Source organism: Humulus lupulus, chromosome 3, assembly GCF_963169125.1.
Source record: "Humulus lupulus chromosome 3, drHumLupu1.1, whole genome shotgun sequence".
Lineage (NCBI taxonomy): Eukaryota > Viridiplantae > Streptophyta > Magnoliopsida > Rosales > Cannabaceae > Humulus > Humulus lupulus.
Genome location: NC_084795.1, coordinates 10,007,317 through 10,034,420, shown reverse-complemented (window position 1 = coordinate 10,034,420; position 27,104 = coordinate 10,007,317). Strand labels below are relative to the sequence as shown.

At 35.4% G+C, this 27,104-nt stretch overlaps 1 pseudogene; it reads left to right on the top strand.

Annotated features, from left to right (window-relative positions):
- The first annotated feature begins 9,694 nt into the window (after positions 1 to 9,694).
- The window catches only part of LOC133822046 (uncharacterized), a 34,769-nt pseudogene continuing 17,359 nt past the window's right edge, over positions 9,695 to 27,104 (top strand).

Here is a 27,104-nt window from a genome sequence, read left to right as displayed (position 1 = left end):
TCGTTTCTTTTATTAATTCTCGCTCGAACCCAAGGTAAGAAAACTTGTAACGCCCTGGATAGCCAAGACCGTTACACTGTGTGTTTGTAAAGTGCCAGACTTGCTAGTCAAGTCTATTAGTTGAAAGCGTGTCTACGAAACTGTAAAAGAACTAGGGTTTAAGATATTTTGGTCTCAAAAGCTACATTTTCATTAAGAAACATTGTCCACTAACATGGGATCCCAAAAATATTAGTTTAAAGGCCGTTTACAAAAGTTACAAGGTTCAAATACATAAACCAGCCATACTAAGGCAAAACGAGCAGTTAGGTAATCCCTGTCCTGACTCACTCCTCGACCATGGCGATTGAACAGCTGGCTATGTACATTTCACCTCGGAGCTCTCCACCTCAGGCTTGGTCCAGCTTGCCCTTGCCTTTACCTGCACCACGTAGCACCCGTGAGCCAAGGCCCAGCAAGAAAACACAACAGCAACAAAGCATAAGCAATTAGCAACAAGTCAATATCTCACATCACATTACATAATCTCAACCATGTCATCAATCGGTATAATAAGGTATTTCAAATAATAAGCATATCAACTCACGTCATTTACAGTTTACAAATGATAACTAGGGCTGGCGCCCTCAGGCTGCCCCCTCTGTTATCCCGTTGTCTTTGGCTACCAGTGGCCAATCTGCGCTCTGTGCGCTAATATCATGTACGGAACTCTTAGGCCGCTTTTACATGTCCCATGGCGTAATACCATCATTGACATGATACAATTCTCGGGAGCACTTAGTCCCATCACAAACATACAATCGGGTGCAGTTTTCTTACCTTTAGCTTTCAGATGAATTAGCTATGGGCGACACTCCTTGAGCGCGATCCGATCCTCGAGTCCTAGCTAGACACCTAGTCAAAACCATAAGGAAAGACACCATTACAACCTTAAATGAGCTTCTAAGCCAAGTTCTAGTACTCGGAACATTGAACTTCACCAAATATAATAAAAGACTCAACCCCGAGCACCTTAGGTTAAATTTCCAAGCCTAAAATCTTAAAATCCCAAAATCCCTTAAGCGTCGCGGCATAGGCCACCCATGCCGCGGCATGGCTCCCAAACAGAACCTCCAAAGGCTCAAAAACAGGTAAGGGCCGCGGCATTGCTTGGGCCATGCCGCGGCCCACCCTTCTTCTTCAGCATGTAACCATTTCGAAGGGCCGCGGCTCACCAAGAACCATGCCGCAGCTCGACCCTTCGAACCCAGAAAAAACCACCATTTTCAATCCCTAAACCTCACCTTAAGCCACCCCAAAGCCCCTAACTCAAAACCAATTAATATTAACAACATTAGAATGATTAAAACAACGTAATCCAACCAGAAATCCAGCCTAAGACTCACTAAAATCCCAATTCTAATTTCTGAAATTTCAAACCCACAGAACTCAAAACCAGCCATGAAAACTCTCAAATTCAACCATCAAACTTTGAATTAAACCTTACCTCAGATGTAGAACCGTTTCTCCAAGAGTCCCCTGACCTATCTTCAAAGTTCCAAGCCTCAATTTCCACCTTGAATGTCAAAACCATAACCATTTAAAACTCAGCCATTCCTTTAAGTTCCTAACCCCAAAAACGAAAATTCAAAGCTTACCTTAGCACTAGCTCAGACCTTGATCAATTCCTGAGCTAATCCTCCAGACTATTTCCCCAAATTCTAGCTTAATTCCAGCAATTCCCTCTCAAGTTCAGTAGTTCTTCCTTTCCAAGAGAAAAAGAGAGTTAGGGTCGGTTTATAATTTTCTGTCTAGTATCTTCCTAAGTCTTCCAAGTATACCCTTAGTTTATTAAACTAATCCCAAAGCTCGGGGTGCCAGAAGCGTCCCCGAGGCCAAAACGGTAAAATCCCCCAATAATCCCGCCTAGACATCCTAACCTCAAATATATCTCCAATTATTTATTTTCATCACCCGATAGTCTAAACCACTACTCGATACCTAAAATACCCCTGACTTGTCCAAAGTCAATTATAATGCCCCGTTGTGACTTTTCCTGCTATCTAGCCCTAGGATCGCCTCGAGTCGCCGACTGTAGATTTATCCACATCATAATGTGGTTCTCGCATATATCACATATCATATTACCACATAATATAATCAATTATCATATAAGCATCATTAAACATATAATAACTCATTAAATCACAGTTATTCCAGTAATGCCCTCCTGGCACACTAATCAAGGCCCTTAAGCCTTATTAGTGAATTTGGGTCGTTACAAAACTGCACCCTGTGTATATGTGACATGCATGGCTATTATGGATGCATGTTGGTTGATTATTGAGCATGACATGCGTGGCTATTATGATGCATGTTGGTTGGCTATTGAGTATGACATGCATGGCTATTCTTGATGCATGTCGGATGTTTAAATGTAAACATTGATAGCATAATGAATGCCTGGAAATCTTGCCCATTTGCATATGATTATTATTGAGGCATGCTGGATGACTAAGTGTGATGCATGTGATGCACGAGAAGCATATGATTAGGGCATGCCATGAGTGATGAATATGAGATTGGCCAGAGCTTGAGTCTCTGAGTTTGTGCATGATCATGATTATGCTGGCAACTGTTTAGTAAGCATGCTGAATGCCCTATTCTTGGATAATTGGCATATGACACATAATGATAGCATTGCTTACTTGTGCATGGCACTGACTAATTAGTCAGATTTGGCAAAGGTGCTAGGATCAACTGTGAAGTTGTGACTCATTAGTCAGGTTCGGCAGTGGTACTGGGCACTGGTCACGTTGAACTTACTCATCAGTCAGAATTGGCAAAGGTGTTAGTATCAGCTGTGAAGCTGTGACTTATTAGTCAGGTTCGGCAGTGATACCGGACACTGGTCACATAGCGCTGACTCATTAGTTAGAACGATCTTAACGTGGTTCACGCAAGCCAACAGAGATTAGATCTAATCGACCATCAACATTGAATGACTCAAAGAGCATTAATGCCAAACCGACCTCGAGGGTCGATGGATGAAATAAGTGCTTGGAGGCTAGTGGCTTACCTAGCAGCCACTCTCCCTCTTGAATCATGTGATGCTCACTCATTGGTTTGAAAGTTTTATGCTCAGTATGATTATAATGATAATCATTTGATAATGTTTATATATAGTGTTATGTTTTCTTGCTGGGCTTCGGCTCACGGGTGCTATGTGGTGCAGGTAAAGGCAAGAGGAAGCTAGACCATCCTTGAGTTGGAGGGCTTAGGTGATGATGTGTACATATGCGGCTGCTCGTCCGTCACGGCCGAGGTTTAAAGTGGAACTAGGGTTGAACCCTGTTTTGCCACTTAGAACGGCCTGTTGTAAATATTTTCTGTAATAAACTCTGAAATTTATATTTTCGGGATCCCAATGTATATATTAAACGTTCTAGTGAAACGTTACACCCTAACCAAAATGTTTAATCCCTAAACTGCTAATCATACTTAGTTCACGATTTTGGCCAAATGACTCGATTAGCGAGTTTAGTACTGTTTACAAGGCACACCGTAACGGTCCCAGGAGTTGGGGCGTTACACATTAAGAGCATATCAAAATACAAAAATAACATATATAAAATTATATGGATTTTAAGGGCGTGAAGACAATTAAAAAAAAAAGTTATATTGATCTTATGTAAATAATATAAAAGGTAAGAATCAAATCAATATATATCATTATAAAATCAGAGAAAGGATGATAGACCAATTTTTTTTTAAAAAGAAACTAATTACATCGTATCATAAATTACACATATTTATAGCATAATATAAAAGATATCCTAAAGGAAAAACATATATGTAGAAAGAAAATATATAAATACTATAAATCAAACATAAATTGATACAAAAGAATATGACAAATAATATGTCAAATAATCAAACATAATATAGATATTTATATATATAGAAGTCACAGAAAACGTAATCATCCATACAAACTTTATATATAAATATATATGATATGAAGTGGTTGAAAACACTGTAATGAAACCGATATCAATCGTTCACAGTATATATACATATAAATTAAACAAAAAAAAATTACACCAAAATTTATTTATAACGAAAGAAATATGTCCTTCAACCTGTTGATCTTCTCCAAAATGAATCTACTTTAAGATTGTTAGAATTTATATAAAGAGTATGGAGAAAATTAACAAACATAATAATATATTATTAATTGAAGAACAGAAAAAAATAAATACAAAATAATAAATTATAAAACTGGTAATTGAAAAGAAAGTCGAGGCACGTAAAACACGCTTTCCTTAAAGCAGATTTGCCCCCTCTACCTGATTGGTGTTAGAGGATACGTGAGCAACCACTTCCCAGGATACAACGACTAATGAGTAGAGGAATATACCACTTTCACTACTCCAGCAAACTCGGATTAATACCTTCACTCTATCACCTTAAGACTTACGAAAAACAAAGAAGAAGAAGACAAGAGAGCATTTTAGTGAGTGACTCTATTTGTTGGTGTCTATAGAATGAAAGGTGAAGCCTCCTTTTATAGGCTTCATACGGGGTGGAATACCAAGTGTGGACACAAGGGCACTAATGCCAAAAATCCCACAAAATTAGTGATATTGATCAATCACAATCTTTATCATAATATCTGATATCAATCAGAATATTCACCATTATTACGGTGATTACATCCTTGACCAAATCTGCATTTATTAGCAGCTATCAATGGACCACATTTAAGGTATCAATTTTCCATTCACACATTAGCCTAAATTGGCTATTTATTATATATAAAATATAATTTTTCCAACAAAATATACCTTCCATGGAAGGAAATTATGATCATCAAGTTTGATAGACAATAGGTGCTTGAACGAAATCTGAGCTTTAGAGCTTGAAGATGAACAAGCCTTAGCAAACAACAATTGAGACAAAGAGTTTGGGGATCGATTATCTGATATCATGTTAAACCAAGAACGAAAGAGAGAATCGTATGAAATGATTTCTATATATTAAATTATTAAGGTTGTACAAATATATACACAAGGTTGAGATCAATTAAGCTAAATTAGAAATCTAACTAACACAATTGTCTCTAACTAACACAACTGTCATAACAGAAACGTAACAACCTATACTAACAACTAATAGAAGACCAAACCCATCGTTAAGATTGATAAATTCTTCATCAAAACAACGAAAGAAAAATCACATAAACTATAACCAAAACACAAAACATAAGTTCGCTCAAATTCAATATTTCAAAAAACAACATTTCATTTTTTTTCTTTACCAATAAATTGATCCCAAAATTCACTATTATTTATTAAAAGAAATCGGATGGCAGCGTTAGAGATCGAATTGGGGAATTGGGGGAGTTCAGAGGGGAGAGACGTGCCTCTCCTCTAGTTTCAGAATTGTCATACCTTTTGCTACCGAGTGATACAGAAGATACTACATTTAAATATATCTTTGCTAAAATAACTCTCAATTTTTTAAATCTAAAATAAGAAAATACAATCTTTTAAAATTAAGATCGAAAAATTATTTAAAGGGTATTATTTATTATAAAATTATATTAAAATATAGGCCAACGATTCTAAGCCGCTTGGCATATAAGCGGAATGACTTCTGCTCCTTCAATTTATTATATGCCAATTGTTTTATTGTAAAAGTGTTGGGAAGGTGTTGTCATCAAGTACACTTATTTGTACTATTCTGACAATTGATTTATAGGGTGAAGACCTACTTTTTATTTTAATATATAATTTTTACTCATGACAACTGATTTTGGTTACTAGGTGTATTTTTTTATAATAAAAAAATTAGTTAAATAGGGATATAAATGTCTTTCTATACCATGTATATATTTCCATATAAAAATAGCTATCTGCACATTATTTACAAATGTTAGCACAGAGATTTAATAAAAGGTACACAACTGTTGCTATAGGATGCACATTTATATTTTAATTTTTTTTGTTGCTAGAACTCATGGCCTTCAACATTTATATTATTTTTTTTGACTTAAAAGATGATTATCTACTATGTATTTATCTTTTATAATTTTTGGAAATACATGGCTAAATTATTTTCTTAATAATGAGATTTTGATTGTAAACTTGTTATTTTAAGTTTTAAAATTCTAGATATTTAAAATTCAATGTTCCAAATCATATAGGAATTGGGGTTATTTTAAAAAAAATAAAATTTAGTTTATATTGTATGCAATATATTTATATTAAATTTGACAATGTATCATATTAAATAATTGAGTAAGTAACACAACATTCAACATGTTAGTGAATATAATTTTTCTTAGTTATATTTATTGCAATTCAATATAAAATGTTATTACATTGAATTACCTTATTTTTCTTATAGTTAAATAATCGACATGTTCCGTCATCATATGTTAACACAACTTGGTTTGGCCTTGATCTTAAAATTGTTGCATAAGTTGCCTGTGTACTGCCAAAGTACCACCGATCATAGGTATGCCTTTCATGATGGTTGGTATTTGGATCTTGACCACCTCGAAGGGAGAAGTCTTCTTTATAACCTATATGCTGGTATTGTATTGTTACAGGCTCTTGAAGACGTGATCTGATTGGGAACATGTGTTCCATAATCAACTGAAAATAAGATAATTATTATTCATGCAATGATAGTGTTAAATAATAATAAATATATTTATTTTTATTGATTTTAACATATAAATAAAACATATATAGATCAATATGTCAGTCGGTTTGATTTTGAAAATATGATCAATACATAAGCGTAGTAATAACTATTACAAAATGATTCCATGATTTAACTATTAAGAGATAGTGATCTTATAAATAATATCCAGTACACAATAACATTGCGTCCAATAGGTTGCGCACTACACATGATCATCATAATCATTCCCAAAAGACTCATGCGTTTAATAAGGCATGTCACTTTCACCTCCTGCGTTTTCATTCCCCGATTCTGTGTACCGGTCGATACTAACACTGCTTGTGCTTACCCCTCTTCCTCTTCCAGTTGTGCTGCCATGATTGGGACATGTTCGACTGTTGTGACCAAGGGCATCACATGCTCCACATACCCTTTGTCTAAAACCTGATCCGTCTATTGGAATCCCATGCCCGTTGTCCCTTTGCTGCCTTGGATTTCCTTGACCTTTTGTTCTGACTCTAACTGGGTCTTGCATTATGTTAGGATTTTCTCGGTACGATCTCCTCATGGATGCGCCCTGTGAAACTCCTTGGATTTCCATACCTTCCTTGAAAATGACAGTGAGACGAGAAATTTCCTCCTTTGCTGTGTTATAATATTATGGTGACTTAGAAGCGTAGAAGTTCATCATGGTAGCATTTGAATTAAGTGCACCGAATCTTGACATTTCGCAATGCACAGACTCTTCTTGAATAGGTTGGCTTATCTCCATGTTTTGTGTAAGTAATAATGTGGAATTGTATCAAATCCTTAAACATTATCCAAAAAAGAGGACTAAAAAAATAGACAAATGAGATTTTATTGATTTATCACGAGTTGTGATTTAGCAACTTATTTGAACACTATCATTAGAAAATTTGTTTTTTTAATAAATTATTGTCTCATTCAAGATTCTTTTAATAAAATGTATAATCTTGTTGGGGTGATTACCCAAGATCTGGACTCGTTTCGATTCACCGAGACAGGGGTTTGGGTCAGGAGTGCCGAGCTGGACTCGCTCGGATTGTCTCACACATTAGTGTGACTAACATCGTCTCGGTGCTCTTTCGGATGAACCGACTGCCACGCAACTCATTACGGGTGACCGAGGGACTCGTCATGTTGATTACACAAGATCTGGACTTGTTTCGATTCACCGAGATAGGGGTTCGGGTCAGGAGTGCCGAGCTGGACTCGCTCGGATTGTCTCACGCAGTAGTGTGACTAACATCGTCTCGGTGCTCTTTCGATGCACCGACTGCAACGCAACTCATTTCGGGTGACCGAGGGACTCGTTGGGGTGATTACCCAAGATCTGGACTCGTTTCGATTCACCGAGACAGGGATTCGAGTCAGGAGTGCCGAGCTAGACTCGCTTGGATTGTCTCACGCATTAGTGTGACTAACATAGTCTCAGTGCTCTTTCAGATGCACCCACTGCAACACAACTCATTACGGGTAACCGAGGGACTCGTTGGGGTGATTACCCAAGATCTGGAATCGTTTCGATTCACCGAGACAGGGGTTTGAGTCAGGAGTGCCAAGCTAGACTCGCTCGGATTGTCTCACGCATTAGTGTGAATAACATCATCTCGGTGCTCTTTCGGATGCACCGAATGCCATGCAACTCATTACGGGTGACCGAGGGACTCGTCAGGTTGATTACACAAGATCTGGACTCGTTTCGATTCACCGAGATAGGGGTTCGGGTCAGGAGTGCCGAGCTGGACTCCCTCGGATGCACCGAGTCACGCATTAGTGTGATTAACACTGTCTCAGCGCTCTTTCGGGTGCACCGAAATCCATACAACTCTATACGGGTAACCAAGGGACTCATTGGGGTGATTACCCAAGATCTGGACTCGTTTCGATTCACCGAGACAGGGGTTCGGGTCAGGAGTGCCGAGGTGGACTCGCTCGGATTGTCTCACGCAGTAGTGTGACTAACATCGTCTCGGTGCTCTTTCAGATGCACCGACTGCAACGCAACTCATTATGGATGACCGAGGGACTCTTTGGGGTGATTACCCAAGATTTGGACTCGTTTCGATTCACCGAGACAGGGGTTTGAGTCAGGAGTGCCGAGCTAGACTCGTTCGGATTGTCTCACGCATTAGCGTGACTAACATCGTCTCGTTGGTTTTTCGGATGCACCAACTGCAACGCAACTCATTATGGGTGACCGAGGGACTCGTTTGGGTGATTACCCAAGATCTGGACTCGTTTCGATTCACCGAGACAGGGGTTCGAGTCAGGAGTGCCGAGCTAGACTCGCTCGGACTGTCTCACGCATTAGTGTGACTAACATCATCTCGGTGCTCTTTCAGATGCACTGACTGCCACGCAACTCATTACGGGTGACCGAAGGACTCGTCAGGTTGATTACACAAGATATGGACTCGTTTCGATTCACCGAGATAGGGGTTTGGGTCAGGAGTGCCGAGCTGGACTCCCTCGGATGCACCGAGTCACGCATTAGGGTGATTAACACTGTCTCGGCGCTCTTTCGGGTGCACCGAAATCCATACAACTCTATACGGGTGACCGAGGGACTCATTGGGGTGATTACCCAAGATCTGGACTCGTTTCGATTCACCGAGACAGGGGTTCGGGTCAGGAGTGCCGAGGTGGACTCGTTCGGATTGTCTCACGCATTAGTGTGACTAACATCATCTCGGTGCTCTTTTGGATGCACCGACAGCCACGAAACTCAATACGGGTGACCGAGGAACTCGTTGGGGTGATTACCCAAGGAATAAAATAATAAAATAACCTTATTGATTTTCGTGAGGTGTAACCAAACCAAATAGATATATAATTGTAGGACAACTAGTTACAAAAATCATTTCTTAAATGAGTCTTTCTTTTTTAGGATTTATAGATTATTGTGGACTATGTTATCCATATATTTAAGTCTATTTTATGCCTTAATTTTTGCAAGCTACGTCACGAGTACGAGGGTTATATTATAAATATAGTTAGAATCGTTGGCCTTCAGATAAAGAAAAGGAGATGTTGAAAGAGAAGAAAAAGAGTGGTTTTTCTATAAAACAATGGCTGGGAAGGTGACCGGTTGTCAAAGTCATCATTGCACTATTAAAGTTAAGTTATACCTCTCATAAAGTAGACTGTAACTGCATAATACTCCCCTCTCATAAATCAGGTGTACTCCCATTTTTCTATCACTAGATTTATGATCAAAGTCAATATTCTGTCTAACTTGTTGCTACAAAAGACATAGCCAAAGTAGAACTGCCCTAAGATCATATTACTTTCCTATTAATTATGGATCAAAATAATTTAAACTTTATAATTTTTGTTTATATCTTTCTTCAGCCATATTTATATATATAGGGCACATGCCTCACGTATGCTATTACTTCTCTCTCACCGCTGGAAAACCCCATCCCTGCACCTCTCGGTCGACGACAGGGCTGAAATTGAATTGAGCACAAGTTCTATTGAGCGAACTGGATGGCTTTGGCTCATCAGGCTGAGAAATCTCCTCGAAATCTTTTTCAGCATTGTATTGACTCTGCGTTGTTACATACAGGTAGCATTGATTGATTCGAAGCTTTTTCTAGCTCATTGTTTAAATGAATTCACGCGTACATACCTTGTGATTTAGGGATTTAACGAAGAACTTAGGGGTAATAATTTGCTTCCTGATCCTTTAGACGAGGCAAAACATTTAATAATACGAATCAGAAGCTCCCAATAGCAGATTACGCTTTGTCTTGTGGGTTCACTGATAGAGTTTTTTCCTGGTGTAGGAACCCTGTATCTTAAGACAGATTATGCTAAAATCTACATTTAGCCAGTGCTGGTTTTGGAATTTTATTGTATTCTTTTTATTTTTATTTACTATTTCTTTTTTTCCTCTTTGCTTCTGCCAGGTGAGTTCACAACTTGTCGATGATATTATACTGTAATATTGTGCTTGATGATGTATAACTTGTTTATGTTATATGAATTTTCAGGTTTCTTTTTTCACTAGGTGCGGTGTCGGCATATCTTGGTTAGTTTTTTTTTTCTTTTCTTAGCTTTTTTTTATTATTATTTATATCTCTGAATATGTGAAACTATACTTTAAAATTATGTGTATGTTCTGCTGTTGTTGTGTTTGTTGATTTTGAAATAATACGAAAGCTTTATGTCGGTATTAGTGAGCAATCCTACCTTTTGAGAGTTTTGAATACGAAACTGAATTTGAGTAGGTTTTTACCAGAACATTGTGGATCTCTATTAATTGCAACATCAATTGGTTTTAGTAAAAGAAAAATGTTTGTGGTTATGTGGAATTAATAGCAACATTGTGGGTAATTTGGGGAAAGAAATGACGTAATTTGGCGAAAGAAAAGGAAATGGACTGTTGTGAGCTATTTGGTTGGAGAGAAATGACAGGATTTTCCAAGATAAGGAGACTGAGTTGGAGTACATTTGGTAAAGAATTAAGTTGTGGGTAGCAATATGGCTAAAGAGTGTTTTTTCCCTGTTTTTTTTGGACTTGTTAAGGGATTGGGATTGCTTGATGTAATTTGATGTGTTAAGTTTTTTACTGTTATTTAGTTATTTTGGGTTTTGTGAGTTTAGCTGTTGGTGTGCTTTGCTTCTGCTGGTCTCTTTTGTTTGCAATTATTTCTTTATATAATAATAACATCGTTTCTTATAAAAAGGAAAGAAAAGGAAACGGACTTGGAATATTTATGGGAGAGGGTTAAAGTCTAGCTTCTACTTGTGCTTTAATAGGCTGAAGAGTTTTTTTTTTTCATTATTTGATAGTCGGAATAATTTGTTTCTATTAGATTCTGCTCTTTTTTTAGGTCAAACTATAATGCATGTCAGGTTACTAGTATGGAGTATCAAGTCACGGTTGTGTTAATAACAATTATGCTTTAATGGATGCAGAAAACTTAGACATTGGAAAAGATAGAAAATGAGAGATTTATAGCAAGACAAATGTGACTTAGTATAACAATGGGGTTTAAATATAATATGTTTAGATTATTCCTGATGCAGGATGATGAGTTTTATTCTGTTTTTGGCTTTAATAAATATTAAGCACTCTATTTTAGTATTTTGTCCTTCTCGAAGTCATATCTGCAGATTTTGAGTACTTATGGACTTTGTTTTAAATTGTACCGTTTTGGCAAGTTGGTTTGGTGTAAATTGCAACTTAGCAATAGTAAATGTCCTAGCTGATGTTATTTATATATTGCTGTTTATAGTATTTACTTTTGTCTGATGTGAGCTCTTTGGAGGCTCCCTTTGATCCAACACAGAGACTGCTCCTCATCAATTCTTCTAAACTTTCTCAATAAATCTAGTGCATTTTTTTTGTGAAGTTGTCAAGTCTCTGACATATTTGATTATGGAATTTGAAAGGTTATTGCTGTTGAGTGAAAATGGCGGGTTCAAGTTTAGGGTTGAAGTCCCTTATGTTAACCCAAGATATGTTTCCAAGAGGGGGGTGAATTGGAAATTTAAACTAATTTCGGAAATTTAAAACTTAATATGCCAAATTATGCAATAAATCAAATTTATCAAGTAAAAGCAAATAATATGACTATCAAATAGATATAGCAAATAATCAAACTTGTAATGTAAAGAGTTTAAGGTTAAGAAATTGCAAACTCTCGAATTTTACAAGGTTCGGTAGAACTAAGCCACCTACGTCCTTGGTCTTCAAAGCTATGGACCTAGCTTTGAGTTCCACTATCGAGCCAAGTTAACGGGCTTGACTAACCCTTACAACTGGAAATTTTTCACCAAGGTATTTCCAAACCTCTTACAATAGTTTTCCACCACCAAGGTATTATCAATCTCTTTTTCGGATTGTTGAAGTGTCAATCTCACTCTAGCCGGGTTGTTTACAAAACCGATGCCAACCTCACCTCAATCACAATATGGGAATGTGTTTGATATTACAAGCAAAAATCACTCTAGAAGTATGATGATACAATGAGAAACCTAGAGTGATTAGCAAGCACACTTAGAAGAAATAAATACAAATTTTGGCTCAAGTGTGTGAATATGTGTTTAGATGATTTAAACTTTGGGAGCTCTTTGAAATCAATGGATTAGGTTTGATATATGTAATAAATGCTCAGCCAACACCTAATTTTGAGTGAAAAACGAGTTTATATAGAGTTTGGGAAAAAACTAGCCGTTTATAGCCGTTGGGGGTTACTTTGTGAAGCTGCCTGCCGCAAACCGGAAGTCCGGATGGGGAACTGGAATTCCGGTCTGGAAGCAACCGGAATTCCGGTTGCCAACCGGAATTCCGGATGGCAGGCAGTGAGCAAAAGTTCAAAATACGCCTATTTTCCCGTTTTTCAATTCTTTATAACTTTTAGCTCGTTTATCCGATTTCAAAAATTCCAATTGCGTTACGACCGTATCGGGATGTATTTTCTTAAAAATGAATTTAGGATGTCTAGTTCTCATTTTGAAAAATCACCATTTTTAGCACGTGAATGAGCCAAATTTTATACTTATGACTTAAAGTAAACTTGCAATTACTTTACAAGACTAAGAAATGAAATTAAATCTGTATCTTGAGTTTCTTGAGTCTTGAAATCCATTTCGGGTCATTTCTGGAAAATTTGGTAGAATAACCATTTTGCCCTTGGTCGTAAGTTTGACTTTGAATTTGCTAATTCACTTTGGTTTTTGTTACAAAATCAACAAATCATTAGTAACAAATAATAATCAAATATTTGTTAATTATCAAAACAAGAAGACTTAAGAGTTTGGGTCAACAATCTCCCCATTTTTTATGATATCAAATATTTGATTATTTTAAAAGGGAAATGAAATATTTTTAAATATTAATATTAGATTAGCTCCTCCTTAATGAGTGCAAGGGTTTAAAAATTTGAAACTTTACTTTTGATTTTTACCTTACATGATTTTGTAAACTCCCCTCAATTTATTACTCATAGTGAAATAAAAAGTTAGTCCAAAAATTGAGGTTTTTGCCAAAGTTAAAATAATCTCAATTAATTTCTCTCCCTTTTGATTCATCAAAAAAGGTGGCAAAGGAATTCACAAAATAAAACATAAGCAAACATAAATTAAACTTTTTAAACATTCATACATAAGAAAGATAAGTGAATCCAAAATAACATCCAAGCAACAAGGTTTAAACTAGGTTTATCAACCAAACACAAGAAAGATAAACACACAAGGAGATAAGGCATAAAGCCATGCAAACACTCAAGTACACAAGATAAAATAAAACATGAAAGGATGCAAAAAGAGAAAACATGCAGATGCCTAAGATGATGGAGCCCCAAAACGCCTCATGTAGGCCTTCATCTCCTCCATCTCGTCATGAACATTCCGGAAGCCTTGTTCCATGTCACTCCGCAAGTTTGTAAATTGAGTTGTCATGTCGGTGTTAAGACGAGCAAAAGCCTCCTCGATGTTGAATGGAGAAGCTTGAGGCATTGGAAGGCTTGGAGGTTGAGCTTCTTCTTCTTCATTTTCTTGCTCATCTTCTTCACTTTCACTTGCGGGTAACCCAAAGCTCTCCTCTTCCTCTTCTTCTTCTCCTTCTTCTTCAAGGTCCTCTTTCGTCCTTTGACCTCTTTTGGGAGTGAAAACCCACTTATGGTTGATAAGAGTATACCCCAAGCTTGTGAAAGTTTTGGTACCTAGCTTATATCCTTTGGTAGGTTCAACCTTCTTTTCATCCGAGGTGGGAATTCCTAAGCGAGGTAGGATGTAGCTAAGGAGAAAGCCATATGGGAGTGACTTGACCATGGTTGGTTTATACACATCAATGAGGTTGATGTGTGCCTTTTTGGTTAGGATAAGGTATAAAAGGAGTATATCTATGTTGTTTACCTTATCTTTATGGTCACTTCTAGGAGCAAGGTTATTTATGATAAAGAGTTGGAGAATTTTAGCTTCCAAAGTGAGATTGTGAAACTTTGGTTTTATGATAATAGGGTCTTCTCCACAAAGAACTCTAGAACACTCATTCATGTCAAAAATTTCATCATTCTTAAGAGTTGGTTTTTGCTCTAGCAAAAGTCTTTCATTTGGTGCTCCTAGCAAGTTGTTTAGAGTTTCAACATCAAGTTCAAAAGAAACATCTCTAAGGGTGCTTTTAACTCCTAGTGGTGCATAGCTAGGTTTGATGCAAGCATAGAAACCTCTAACTAACCTAGGGTATATGGGGGTCTTAATGTTGATAAAGGACTTCCAACCTAACATTTCAAAATGGTGGCTGAAATTTACACATGCTAGGCTTGGAAGGGCACAAAATTTACCTTTGATGATATGCCTAGAGGAGAAGTCATCATGGAAACGATTAAAATCCTCTTGATTGTAGAAGATGGTAGACTCATTCCTTCCTTTTGCCCTCTTCTCCCTTATTTGTTCAGCATTTTTCAGATTTTCTTGTTTGAGCATATTCATTTTGTCATATTTTAGGTGTTAGAGAAAGTTTGGGGTCAATTGGGTTAAAAACGAAGAAGTTTGGCGCGTTTTTGAAAAAGGGGCTGGACTGCTGCACCAACCGGAATTCTGGTTGCCTGTGCACAGGCAACTAGAATTCCGGTTGGTGCAGACAGCAGCCACTTAAGGGCTTTTTGGTCTTTTTAAATGCAATTTTTTTTTTTCCCCATAAAAACCATACCCACGAGTTTCATTCTCCCATTTTGATTCTACAACCTAAAATACAAGCCACCACTCTCTTCCCTCTCAAAAATCACTCCCTCAAACCCTAACTTCATCCTCCTTTTTTCTACAAAAATCTCATTATCTTTTTGCTTCCACTTCAATGGCTTCATCATCCAACCCAAGGAAGAGCAAGAGAATTGCCAATACTGAACAAATAAGGGAGAAGACGGCAAAAGGAAGGAATGAGCCTACCATCTTCTACAATCAAGAGGATTTTAATCGTTTCCATGATGACTTCTCCTCTAGGCCTTTCATCAAAGGTAAATTTTGTGTCCTTCCAAGCCTAGCATGTGTAAATTTCAGCCACCATTTTGAAATGTTAGGTTGGAAGTCCTTTATAAATATTAAGACCCCCATATACCCTAAGTTAGTTAGAGGTTTCTATACTTGCATCAAACCTAGCTATGCACCACTAGGAGTTAAAGGTACCCTTAGAGATGTCTCTTTTGAACTTGATGTTGAAACTCTAAACAACTTGCTAGGAGCACCAAATGAAAGACTTTTGCTAGAGCCAAAACCAACTCTTAAGAATGATGAAATTTTTTACATGAATGAGTGTTCTAGAGTTCTTTGTGGAGAAGACCCTATTATCATAAAATCAAAGTTTCACAATCTCACTTTGGAAGCTAAAATTCTCCAACTATTTATCATAAATAACCTTGCTCCTAGAAGTGGCCATAAAGATAAGGTAAACAACATAGATATACCCCTTTTATACCTTCTCATAACCAAAAAGGCACGCATCAACCTAGGCCATCTCATTCTTCGCTTTATCATTGATGTGTATAAACCAACCATGGTCAAGTCACTTCCATATGGCTTTCTCCTTAGCTACATCCTACCTCGCTTAGGAATTCCCACCTCGGATGAAAAGAATGTTGAACCTACCAAAGGAGATAAGCTAGGTACCAAAACTTTCACAAGCTTGGGGTATACTCTTATCAACCATAAGTGGGTTTTCACTCCCAAATGACGAAAAAAGACCTTGAAGAAGAGGAAGAGGAGAGCTTTGGGTTACCCTCAAGTGAAAGTGAAGAAGAGGAGCAAGAAAATGAAGAAGAAGAAGCTCAACCTCCAAGCCTTCCAATGCCTCAAGCTTCTCCATTCAACATTGAGGAGGCTTTTGCTCGTCTTAACACCGACATGACAACTCAATTTACAAAATTGGCGAGTGACATGGAACAAGACTTCCGGAATGTTCATGACGAGATGGAGAAGATGAAGGCCTACATGAGGCGTTTTGGGGCTCCATCATCTTAGGCATTTGCATGTTCTCTTTTTGCATCCTTTCATGTTTTATTTTATCTTGTGTACTTGAGTGTTTGCATGGTTTTATGCCCTATCTCCTTGTGTGTTTATCTTTCTTGTGTTTGGTTGATAAACCTTGTTGCTTGGATGTTATTTTGGATTCACTTATCTTTCTTATGTATGAATGTTTAAAAAGTTTAATCTATGTTTTATTTTGTGAATTCCTTTGCCACCCTTTTTAATGAATCAAAAGGGGGAGAAATTAATTGAGATTATTTTAACTTTGGCAAAAACCTCAATTTTTGGACTAATTTTTTATTTCACTACGAGTAATAAATTGAGGGGGAGTTTACAAAATCATATAAGGTAAAGGTTCAAATTTTTAAACCCGTGTATTAAGGGGGAGTTAATTTAATATTAATATTTAAAAATATTTCCTTTCCTTTTTAAAATAATCAAATATTTGATATCATCAAAACAAGGATTTGATATCATCAAAACAAGGAGTCTTAAGAGTTTGGGTCAACACCTTAAGGAGTACCTAAGAAAATATGAGATCAATAATGAAGAGGAAAATAATAAGAAGAAACAGCAGAAAGCTAAGCCGGATGCCTTAGGCGTTTTAGTTGTTGATGAAGATCCCGTTTGACAAAAACTAGCACAGCTTGAAGAAGATCAAAATGATTCTGCTGGTAGGTAGTGATTGATTGAAATATGTTTTAAACATTATCCGAATTCATCAGTTTATAATGTTGTTAGTAATCTTTTTGGTCTTCTTTGCAGACGAAGAGAAGCCCCAAATTAATGGAGATATTGAGGTTAGAAGAATGAGGAGGCTTGAGCATTTAAGAGCCATTCGTGCTTCAAATCCATTATCTGAGGATGAAGTTACTCTCTCTCCAAAACATGGCAATTTGAATTCTGATTTGTCTCCTCGTAAACATGCAGCTAGAAATGACACATAAGAATCTCAACCCTACCGCTTAATAAATAGTACGTAGGGACTAAGAATGACAATTATATTACTAAGTAGAATACAGGCTCCAACAAAACCTTGTTCTTACCACTCACATGTGTCTTTGTTTCAGATCTTTCTCCACCAAGAAAAAATACGAGGCAAGTGTCTACTCTAGATACGAAGGTGGAGCGGAAAACTGGTTTAATTACTGCTCAAGACACGAGAGATGAAATTGCTAGAACTAAGAAGCCGGAGCTTATGAGGTAAGCATTTCCTTTTGTCACAAAAATCTAAAATTCATTTACATGTGCTAAATGAGGTGAGTTACATGAGATCGATGAAGCCAATGTTCTTAATCATGAAAGGGTGTCACTTCTTTGTTCTGTTTTATTCAGATAGAATTGTATTTATTAAAGCTTGTGGTTTTGTTTTTTCTTAGTTTTAGATGTATTTTTAGTTAGTATGACTACTTACCAGCCTTTTCAACCATTGGGTTGCATTCAATAAAGTGGAGAAAGAAAAGGAAAATATGCCTTAGCTCATTACTCATAAGATACTTTTTCCTTTTTTTTACTCGTATATTTTCTTTATTGTCTAATATATATATACACCCACTTTTGTAGGTTTCAAGAGATGGTGATCGCGAAAATATAAGTACGCAAGTGCACGTAATCTGATATATATGATAAGTAGAGTATCTTTCCCCATGAAGACTACAAGTACCATTAATTGTTCTTTTAATTTCTATTTGGCAATCAAAATTTAGATGAATTTAATTTTAAAATTATAAAAGAAAACTAAAAACAAGAATCACCAATTAAAAGGTTTAAATCACTATTAAAAAGACCTAGGGTGTTAATTTCATCAACTTGTCATTCTACAAATTTTATTAATCCATTCTAAATTTCTTTCTTCTTATTCTAATAGCAAGTTAACGTAATTTGATTCCTATTATTTCTCAAGATATAATATCTCAACCTATATGCAGATTTTCTACATCTCTGTGATAAACTTAAACACATAGAAGACATTAAGTATAGAAACATAATTACTACACAAGTCATACATGTACTTTCGTCCAATATGCAACCTATGTCTATATAATGATAACATATTCAATTTTTATCTTTCGAATTTTGAATCAAAATATAAAATCAAGCAAATATTGATCAAGTATTTACTAGCATTAAACACATTATATAGATTATAATAGAGAAGAAAAATCAATAGAACATCATAATTAAATTAGATAGAAATCTAAGTGACTACATTAAACCCTAGATAAAAATTGTTTAGTTCATATCAGACATGATTAAATCAACAAAAAAGATAATAATTCAAAAACATAAGATTCATAAACTTAAAGAAGAAAGAAAAAATATAAAACTGCAGAATAACTAGCCTAAGAATCATAATTAGTCTCTAAAATGTAATTAAAACTGACCTAATGACTTAATTAGACCCTAAATACGAATTTATAGTAAAAAAAATTATATCAGCAGTGTTTTTCATATGCGGGCCGCGACTTGGCCTTCTCTGGGTCGCAGCCCGTGTCTGTTTTTTAGGCTTTTCCTTCCGTGGTCAATCTTCAGGCACCGCGACTCATGTATATTCAAGTCGCGGCCCGTGTCCATTTTTCTCCTTTTATTAGCCTCTGATTTCCTCTTGAGTCGCGACTTGTAAGTCCAAGTCGCGACACTAATTGCCTCCAGCAACCATGCGTCTCTGACTTCGCCTTGAGTCGCGTCTTATAAGCCAAAGTTGCGGCTCTAATTCCATTTTTTTTCTCAAATTACTTCTTTCAACTCATCTCTTCATCAAAACCCGTCTTTTAATCATCCTTATCATCATTTTGAGTCCAACAACCGCCAAGAGCCTCGTTTTTCCACCATTTTCACTTTTTTTTTTTACATTAGTCTTGTGATTCATCGCACCATCATACAACAAAGACAAACAAAAGCAAAATCTTGCACAAAACACACATAAAGACTCAAGATTACCACAAAAAAAATTCTAAAATAACACTAAATGAAGTTATCAGATGGACCCTTCTATAAGCAGTTGAAATGCGGAGGTTGTATATTGTGATAGGATAACAGGTTAGACAACACTTAAATAATTTGGTCATCCTTTTGTATGTTTGGTTCATCCATGTCTCATATGGCCATTTTGCAGGGGACCGTATTACGAAAGAGAAGTACTTGAATTCAAAACAAAAAGTAAAAGAAAACCAAAGGTACCTGCCTAAGCATATTTGACTGATAGATCTTGTTATCACTAACCTTATCTTTTGGTATAATTGAATAGATGTTTATCTTATATTATATTTGTTAGACAGCTTACATTGTAGGTATCTTCAACTGACTTTGGAAGTTTATTGTTTTTCTAGTTTTGATGGTCATTTTGTTCACGTGTGTCAGGAGATTAAATTGGAATGGGGCAAGGGGTTGGCTCAGAAGCGGGAAGCTGAGGCTAAGCTTCGAGAATTAAAACTTGAGTCGGATAAAACGTTTGCATGGAGCAGGTAGATTCTAAGAAGCTTCAAAAAGTTATTTGTGGTTTCTTTATAGTTATCGTGGTAGTTGCGAAGGCTACTTTCTCCATAGTTTTTCCATTAAAGCACTTAGAGAAAATTTGTTTTTGTTTTTGTTATTGTTTCCTGTGATATGTGATTTACATCCGGTTCTAGTAATTTTCATACATGGTTTAAACTCACACCAATTGACATGTGTTTCCTATACATTTATTTGTAGGATGTTTTATTGCTGCATACAACATGCTACTATTACCATTTATAAAAGTGTAAAGTTAGGGAGAACTTTCCCTCTCCCCTCTCGAATTTTATTTGCTCTTCAATCAAAAACTTGTTCGATGAGTTTTCCAATGGTTTTATACCAAATATCTATACAGCTAGCCATTCGTCTAATGTATTAGAAAACCTTTCTTTTCCTTGGTGTTCATATTGTCATAATGTCATCTGTTGTATACAGAGATGATCCAGAAATTGACAAATTGATGAAAGAAAGAATAAAATGGGGTGTTCCAATAGCACTTTGGGTGAAGGTAAGTAGGTAACGAAGCGACTATTAGATTGTAATAAGTGATTGAATCTACAGATCTTTAAATGCTGCCTTGTGACCATTTTCATTTAATGCAGAGAAAGCAATTTGAACCTGCTCTCTCTAACTTTGGGGATAGTGAAAACATTGAAAGAATCAGGATTTATAATCCCTCAGGATATCCTAATCATAGCTGGTTGAAAAGAGGATTAGCCGCCCCACCAAATCAGAATACACTGGGATGGTGTTGATCGAAGTACCGGTCTGTTGAAAACCAAAAATAATTCAGTCACAAGCTTTAATTTGATCTTCAGTCTAGTGGGAATAATAATATTAAAGGTTTAGCAGCATTTTTGTGTTTCGTAGGACATGAGAAAGAAATATTCAAAGGGAAGAATGAGAAACAAGCTACAGAACGGGAAGCTTATCTTTGGTCAGTAGCTGATGTGTGATCGAATCAGGTATCCATTTTCATTCTGGTTTGTATGATATGCCTCGAACGATTATAATCATCACCAACAAGGGTATCTTGCATATATATAGTAATGTCATCGTAAAACGTATAACAATTGGATCCAAACAAATAACTCAATAATTTTAGCTGCAGTATAAGAATTTTTTTTAAAAAATATAATAGAGCATTATCTTATGGTAAATTGATACCATCATTAAGAACGAAAATCTTTTGAAACTATTCATCTTTCTCTGCTCTGTTCCTCGAATAATCAGTCGGCACGTGTATTATTTTTGAAGAAAACTTATTCATTAACTTAGTTGTTCCGTCTCTTAATTCATTCAAACAATTTCCTTATATGTATACATATCATTACAAGTATATATAGCAATTAGCAACTAAATTAATTAAGGGAATCTATTTTTAATGAAATAATATTTTAAATATACTATGATAAGTAAATATAAAATAGAATCAAATATTATTTGTACGGCTACTAAATATTAATACTGATGTATAATATATATTGTCACATTTAGATATTACTAGTTTTTCAATTTTATAATAATGTAAAAAAAAAATTATCACTTTATTTTGTTATCATATATTTTTTAACCAATTTTTTTGCAATATGAATCGTTATTTAATATTTTTTGCACAGATTATATATATAATATATAAAAAAAGTTTGAGAATTTTAATGAAAATTTTGTTACTTAAAAAAATTAGGATTAAACTACTAAAAAATAAAAAAAACATATTAATAAAAGAATTTGTGAGAACACATGTGCGGATCATGGTGAATAAGTAATTTCTTGACTATTTACAAGAAAATACATCCATTGTTTAAAAAAAACAAGATTACAGGACTACACAACTATTAAAAATTAATGTATAAAGTGTTCTTACAAATGGAAGAAAATATATATTTTTTTCTTTATATTACTGTTACATGATAAATAGCTGCTGAAATAGGACACATTTTTAATAAATATTATTAATTATTAATTTTCCTATAAATATAATTTTACCAAAGTATTAAATGAAAAGCTAGTTATATTAAGACACCACAATATATATTATAGGTTATACCCGAACAGTAATTTCTTTTTATTCAGCTTTTCCATCATCTCATTTTATCTATTTATCATAAAATAATTTAAAATATTATTTTATTAAAACTGCATTTTCATTAATTTAGTTGTTACATATAATAAATGTAATGACATATAAAAGGACACAATTTTGAATGGAGAGATACTGCATTACTAACGGAGTTAATAAATAAGTTGTCCGAATAAAAGAACAAAACAGGTGGCAGCTGAATATTGATGATGCATAGAGGAGATAGATAAATGGCGAACGAAAATCTTCAGTCACTATTCATCTATCTCTTCCATGTCCTCCAATAATCAGTTGCTATGTGTATTATGCCTCTCTCCGTTCAAACCATTTCCTTATGTGTACATATCATTACAAATATATATAGCAATTAGTACCTAAATTAATTAAGGGAGTGCATTTTTAATGAAATAATATTTTAAATATATTATGATAAGTAAATATAAAATAGAATCGGATATTATTTATATGGCTACTAAATATTAAAACTGTTGTATAATATATATTGTCACATTTAGATATTACTAGTTTTTCAATTTTATAATAATGTAAAAAGCTTTTGTCACTTTATTGTGTTATCATATATTTTTTAACCAATTTTCTTGCAATATAATTTGTTATTTAAATTTTTTTGCACAAATTCTATATAATATATAAAAAAGTGTGAGAATTTTAATGAAAATTTTATTACTATAAAACATTAGGATTAAACTACTAAAAAATAGAAAACATATTAAAAAAGAATTTGTGAGGACACAAGTACCGATCATGGTGAATAAGTAATTTCTTGAATATTTACAAGAAAATACATAATAAGATTACATTGTAACACCCCACGTCACTATGTGTAACGACTTCCTTTCTTAACATATATATATATAATATAAAAATAAATTTTAACCTGAATACGACAATACTGAAATTCTGAATTTACACAAAACTTTATTAAACAATACACAAACTAATATGCATAACTTCAAACCATACAATACCCACAAACTAAATAAAAACTTTATCTTGCATACAAATCTTAATACTTTTATAAATAATTTTTCGTGGCGTTACTATACCTTAACATAGAATTAGAGATGTATCCAATCGATAAATTTAAAAACTTTATGTAAATTACAACGTTTATGAAATACTTTTAAAGCTTTATGTAAATTATAAAGTTCACAAAATGTTTTTTATAAAATATAAATATAAAATCAAGTTTCTTGTTTATTTATAAAATAGCATAGCAGAACTCCACTCCCTTCAGGTTAGCCCCATATGTATAGTCATGTTGGCTCCACGTATACTAATCAACGATGTATATTTGGGGCCTCTTACTTACAATACAAAACATTATCTGATGAGCTAAGACTCAGTAAGCAGAATAGCTACCTCATATGCATTAAAATAAACGTGCAACATGTTATGTGTTATCCCCATTTCCTGCCTTGGGCCCGGGACGGTGGTCCAGGCCCACTAACTGGGCAGTTGGGGTTAGGCCTAGCCCAGGCCCGTTTAGCGGGGAGTGACCGACATCGACGACCCAAGTGTGAGTCCAGACCCGGACGGTGTCCAGGAAGAGTGATTTGGGACGATCATCCAGGAGACGTACAACCGTTTGGGGTTGCGGTCGAGACGTATGCAAACGGTCCTGGAGCCTGGTAACACAATCCGGGCTCTATGTAGATGATCCGGGCTTACGGTAAACGAAGAGGGACAGAGGTAAACGAACCCGGGTCAAGTCCTCAGGGTTGGCAGGGTAAAGCATTCGTGACCTTGACGCCGCCCCATGAAGCGTGTGAGTTGTCCCCACTTTTCACCTGCGGAAAACGCCACCTCGGAATTGCACGCTGCTGGTTCAGACCTGTGCCGCCACTACCCTGACTGATCTTGTCTCCCGAATCTGCCTCGTAACTCGGAATGCCCAGACCAAAAGCCCAATTTTGTCGGGTGATAGGTAGGCTCTGGGCTGCCCCAGTGGGCTCTGATCATTGTTTGTCTTTTATATTTTTATCCTTTTGTATTGGGCTTCCGATGGTGAAGCCAGTGGTATTTATATCTTTGTTGGGCCTGGGTCAGCCCGGCCCAAGCCCAGTGCTCTTGTGAGCCTATAAATACAGGTGACAGAGCACTAAAGAAATGATCTCCTCTTAGCTTGTGTACAGTTACTCTGCTAAAAAAGAGAGAAAAACTCCATTGCTACAGACTTTCCAAGCTCTAATACAACTGTCTCGTGGACTAAGGCTCATTAACGCTCCAACCACGTAAAAATCTTGTTTATATCCTCTAAATCTCTTATCATTAATCTCGCTTAATTTTTATTAATATAGTTTCTGAAAATCTCGGTAAACATTATGTATTTTCTTTCTTTCACTTTCCTTTCTTTTGGGCCCTCGAGAATGCTGCTGCCGGCATTACATAGGGAATCACATTCCCACCTAAACATAAACATGATAATAGGGAATTTCTCCCTCATAAACATTCATTATATAGAGAAGTACATCTCCCTCCTAACATTTTTGGGACGTAGGTCTCCCAAGCAGCACCTCTACTTTAACGCTTTCAATAACTTGTTTGTGAACATTAAGCGTGCTTATGCATAAGAGATATAACATTCTTAAAAATAACTTATGCATAACAACATGGCAGAATAACATATAAAACATATAAATGCACATAAGACACATAAAATACTTATATTGTAGATGAGGATTCTACTTATCTTGCGTCTTGATAAAACAACCGAAATTGTTAGCTTCCTGATAAAAACACAAACTATTAACTTACATAAAATCTACATAATGTAATTTTAGTTTATAATTGTTGTTATTCTATTTTTCTTATTTTATTGTTTATTTTATGGCCAAGTGTAAGGTCATACTATAATTGTCCATGGCAATATCTCAGTCTAAAAGTCGTGGTCATGGTCATGGTCATACGGAAATGTCCAGGTCATAGTATCAATCCATAATAATTGAGAATAAGGTCATATAATAAAAGTCCATAATAGTCCAAAGTGTGACCATAACCTATATAAGTTTAGTATTATAAAGATACATAAAAAAAATAGTTTATATTTCAATTTTGGCATTGTAACGACATGGTAACATAATCTATACATATAAATTTTGGCATTATAACGACATAGTAAAATAATATATATAAATTTTGGCATTATAACAACATAGTAAAATAATCTGTATATATATAATAACTAAATAACTGAAATGAAAGGCTCGGGAAAGAGCTTACCTAAAAGATTTTCGTAGGCTAGCGTTACAGACAAAACTTCGCCTAGATCTTCGAGGATTAGAACTTTAGAAGGGTGTTAAGAAGATTTTTGGGTAGAGTGAGAGAAAGAAAATGAGGTTTTGTGATTCAAAATGAGTTTCGGAAGAGCTATTTGTAGGAAAAACTTGAGATACTATGCTAATAAAATATTTAAAATATCCAGCATAGTGGAATAATAAAATATTCAAAATATTAAGCATGGTGGTTTGCTAAAGTCATCATTGTATCACTACTGCATCATCATGTGGGAACCATGGGGTGGACCCCGTTGTGGGACCCATGTGGACCTTATTGTGGGACCTACTATGAATAGTACCTGGTGAATAGTAACCAAAAAATGAAAACTTCTCAATCTTCTTACATTACTTAGTCCAACATTTTTTACTCACAAATTTTTCTGAAAAAGTTTCTCTAACATCCATAAATTAATTATTTTCATGTGTTAGTTACTTCAACAACTTAGAATTGTTAAAATCCCACAATAGAATACAACTATATCCCCAACGGTCAGGTTATTGTTTCCAACGGTCGGATCACTATTCACCAACGGTCATAACGGCTAGTTTTTGTCCTATAAATACTTGTTCCTTCAACCATTTACTTGCACAACTTCTTCATCTCTTAACATTCTAGATAAAATTCATCATCAAATCATGAAAATATCTTTATTGTTCATAACTTTAGTGATTCTTTTCTTGTATTTAGCATCGTTCTATGTGTATTATACTAATGAAATGCTCATGAATATTATAGTTGCGTATTCATTAGTTATTCTTTCACTTTACTTAATAGCTCTAGCCTTCGATTAACATTGTAATGCACTCAAAAGTATGAATAAAAATATCTTATCTTATTTTTACAATCTACCCTCCTTACAAATTTTCGTCCACGAAAATCTAGAGTAAATCCGGATATTTAGCTTTCATCTCATCTTCACGCTCCTACGTAGCCTCTTCTATTGTCTGACTTCTCCACAATACCTTGACCAAAGATATTTCTTTATTTCTTAAGACCTTATTCTTTCGATCCAAGATTTGGACATGTTTTTGCTCATAGGTAAGGTCTTTGTCTACCTAAATAACTTCATGTCGCAACACGTGACTGGAATCAGGAATATATTTCTTCAACAGACACATGGAAGACATCATGCACATCCGACAACTCTGGTGGTAGTGCTAATTTATAGGCCACTTTTCCAATTCGGTCTAATATTTCAAAAGGTCCAATGAACCTTGGATTCAACTTTCCTTTTTGTCCAAATCTCATAACACCTTTCATTGGTGTTATCCGTAGAAATACTTTTTCTCCGACTTGGAACTCTAATGGTCTTCTTCGTTTGTCAGCATAACACTTTTGTCGACTTTGGGCTGCTGCTATCCTCTGTTGAATTTTTCGAACAATTTCCATTGTCGACGTCACAATATATGGTCCAGTTTGTTGCTCTATGTACTTTCTTTCACCCACCTCATGCCAATGGATATGGGATCGACATTTCCGTCCATATAACGCTTCATAGGGTGCCATCCCTATGGTTTCCTGATAACTGTTGTTATAGGAAAATTCAATCAGCGGTAGA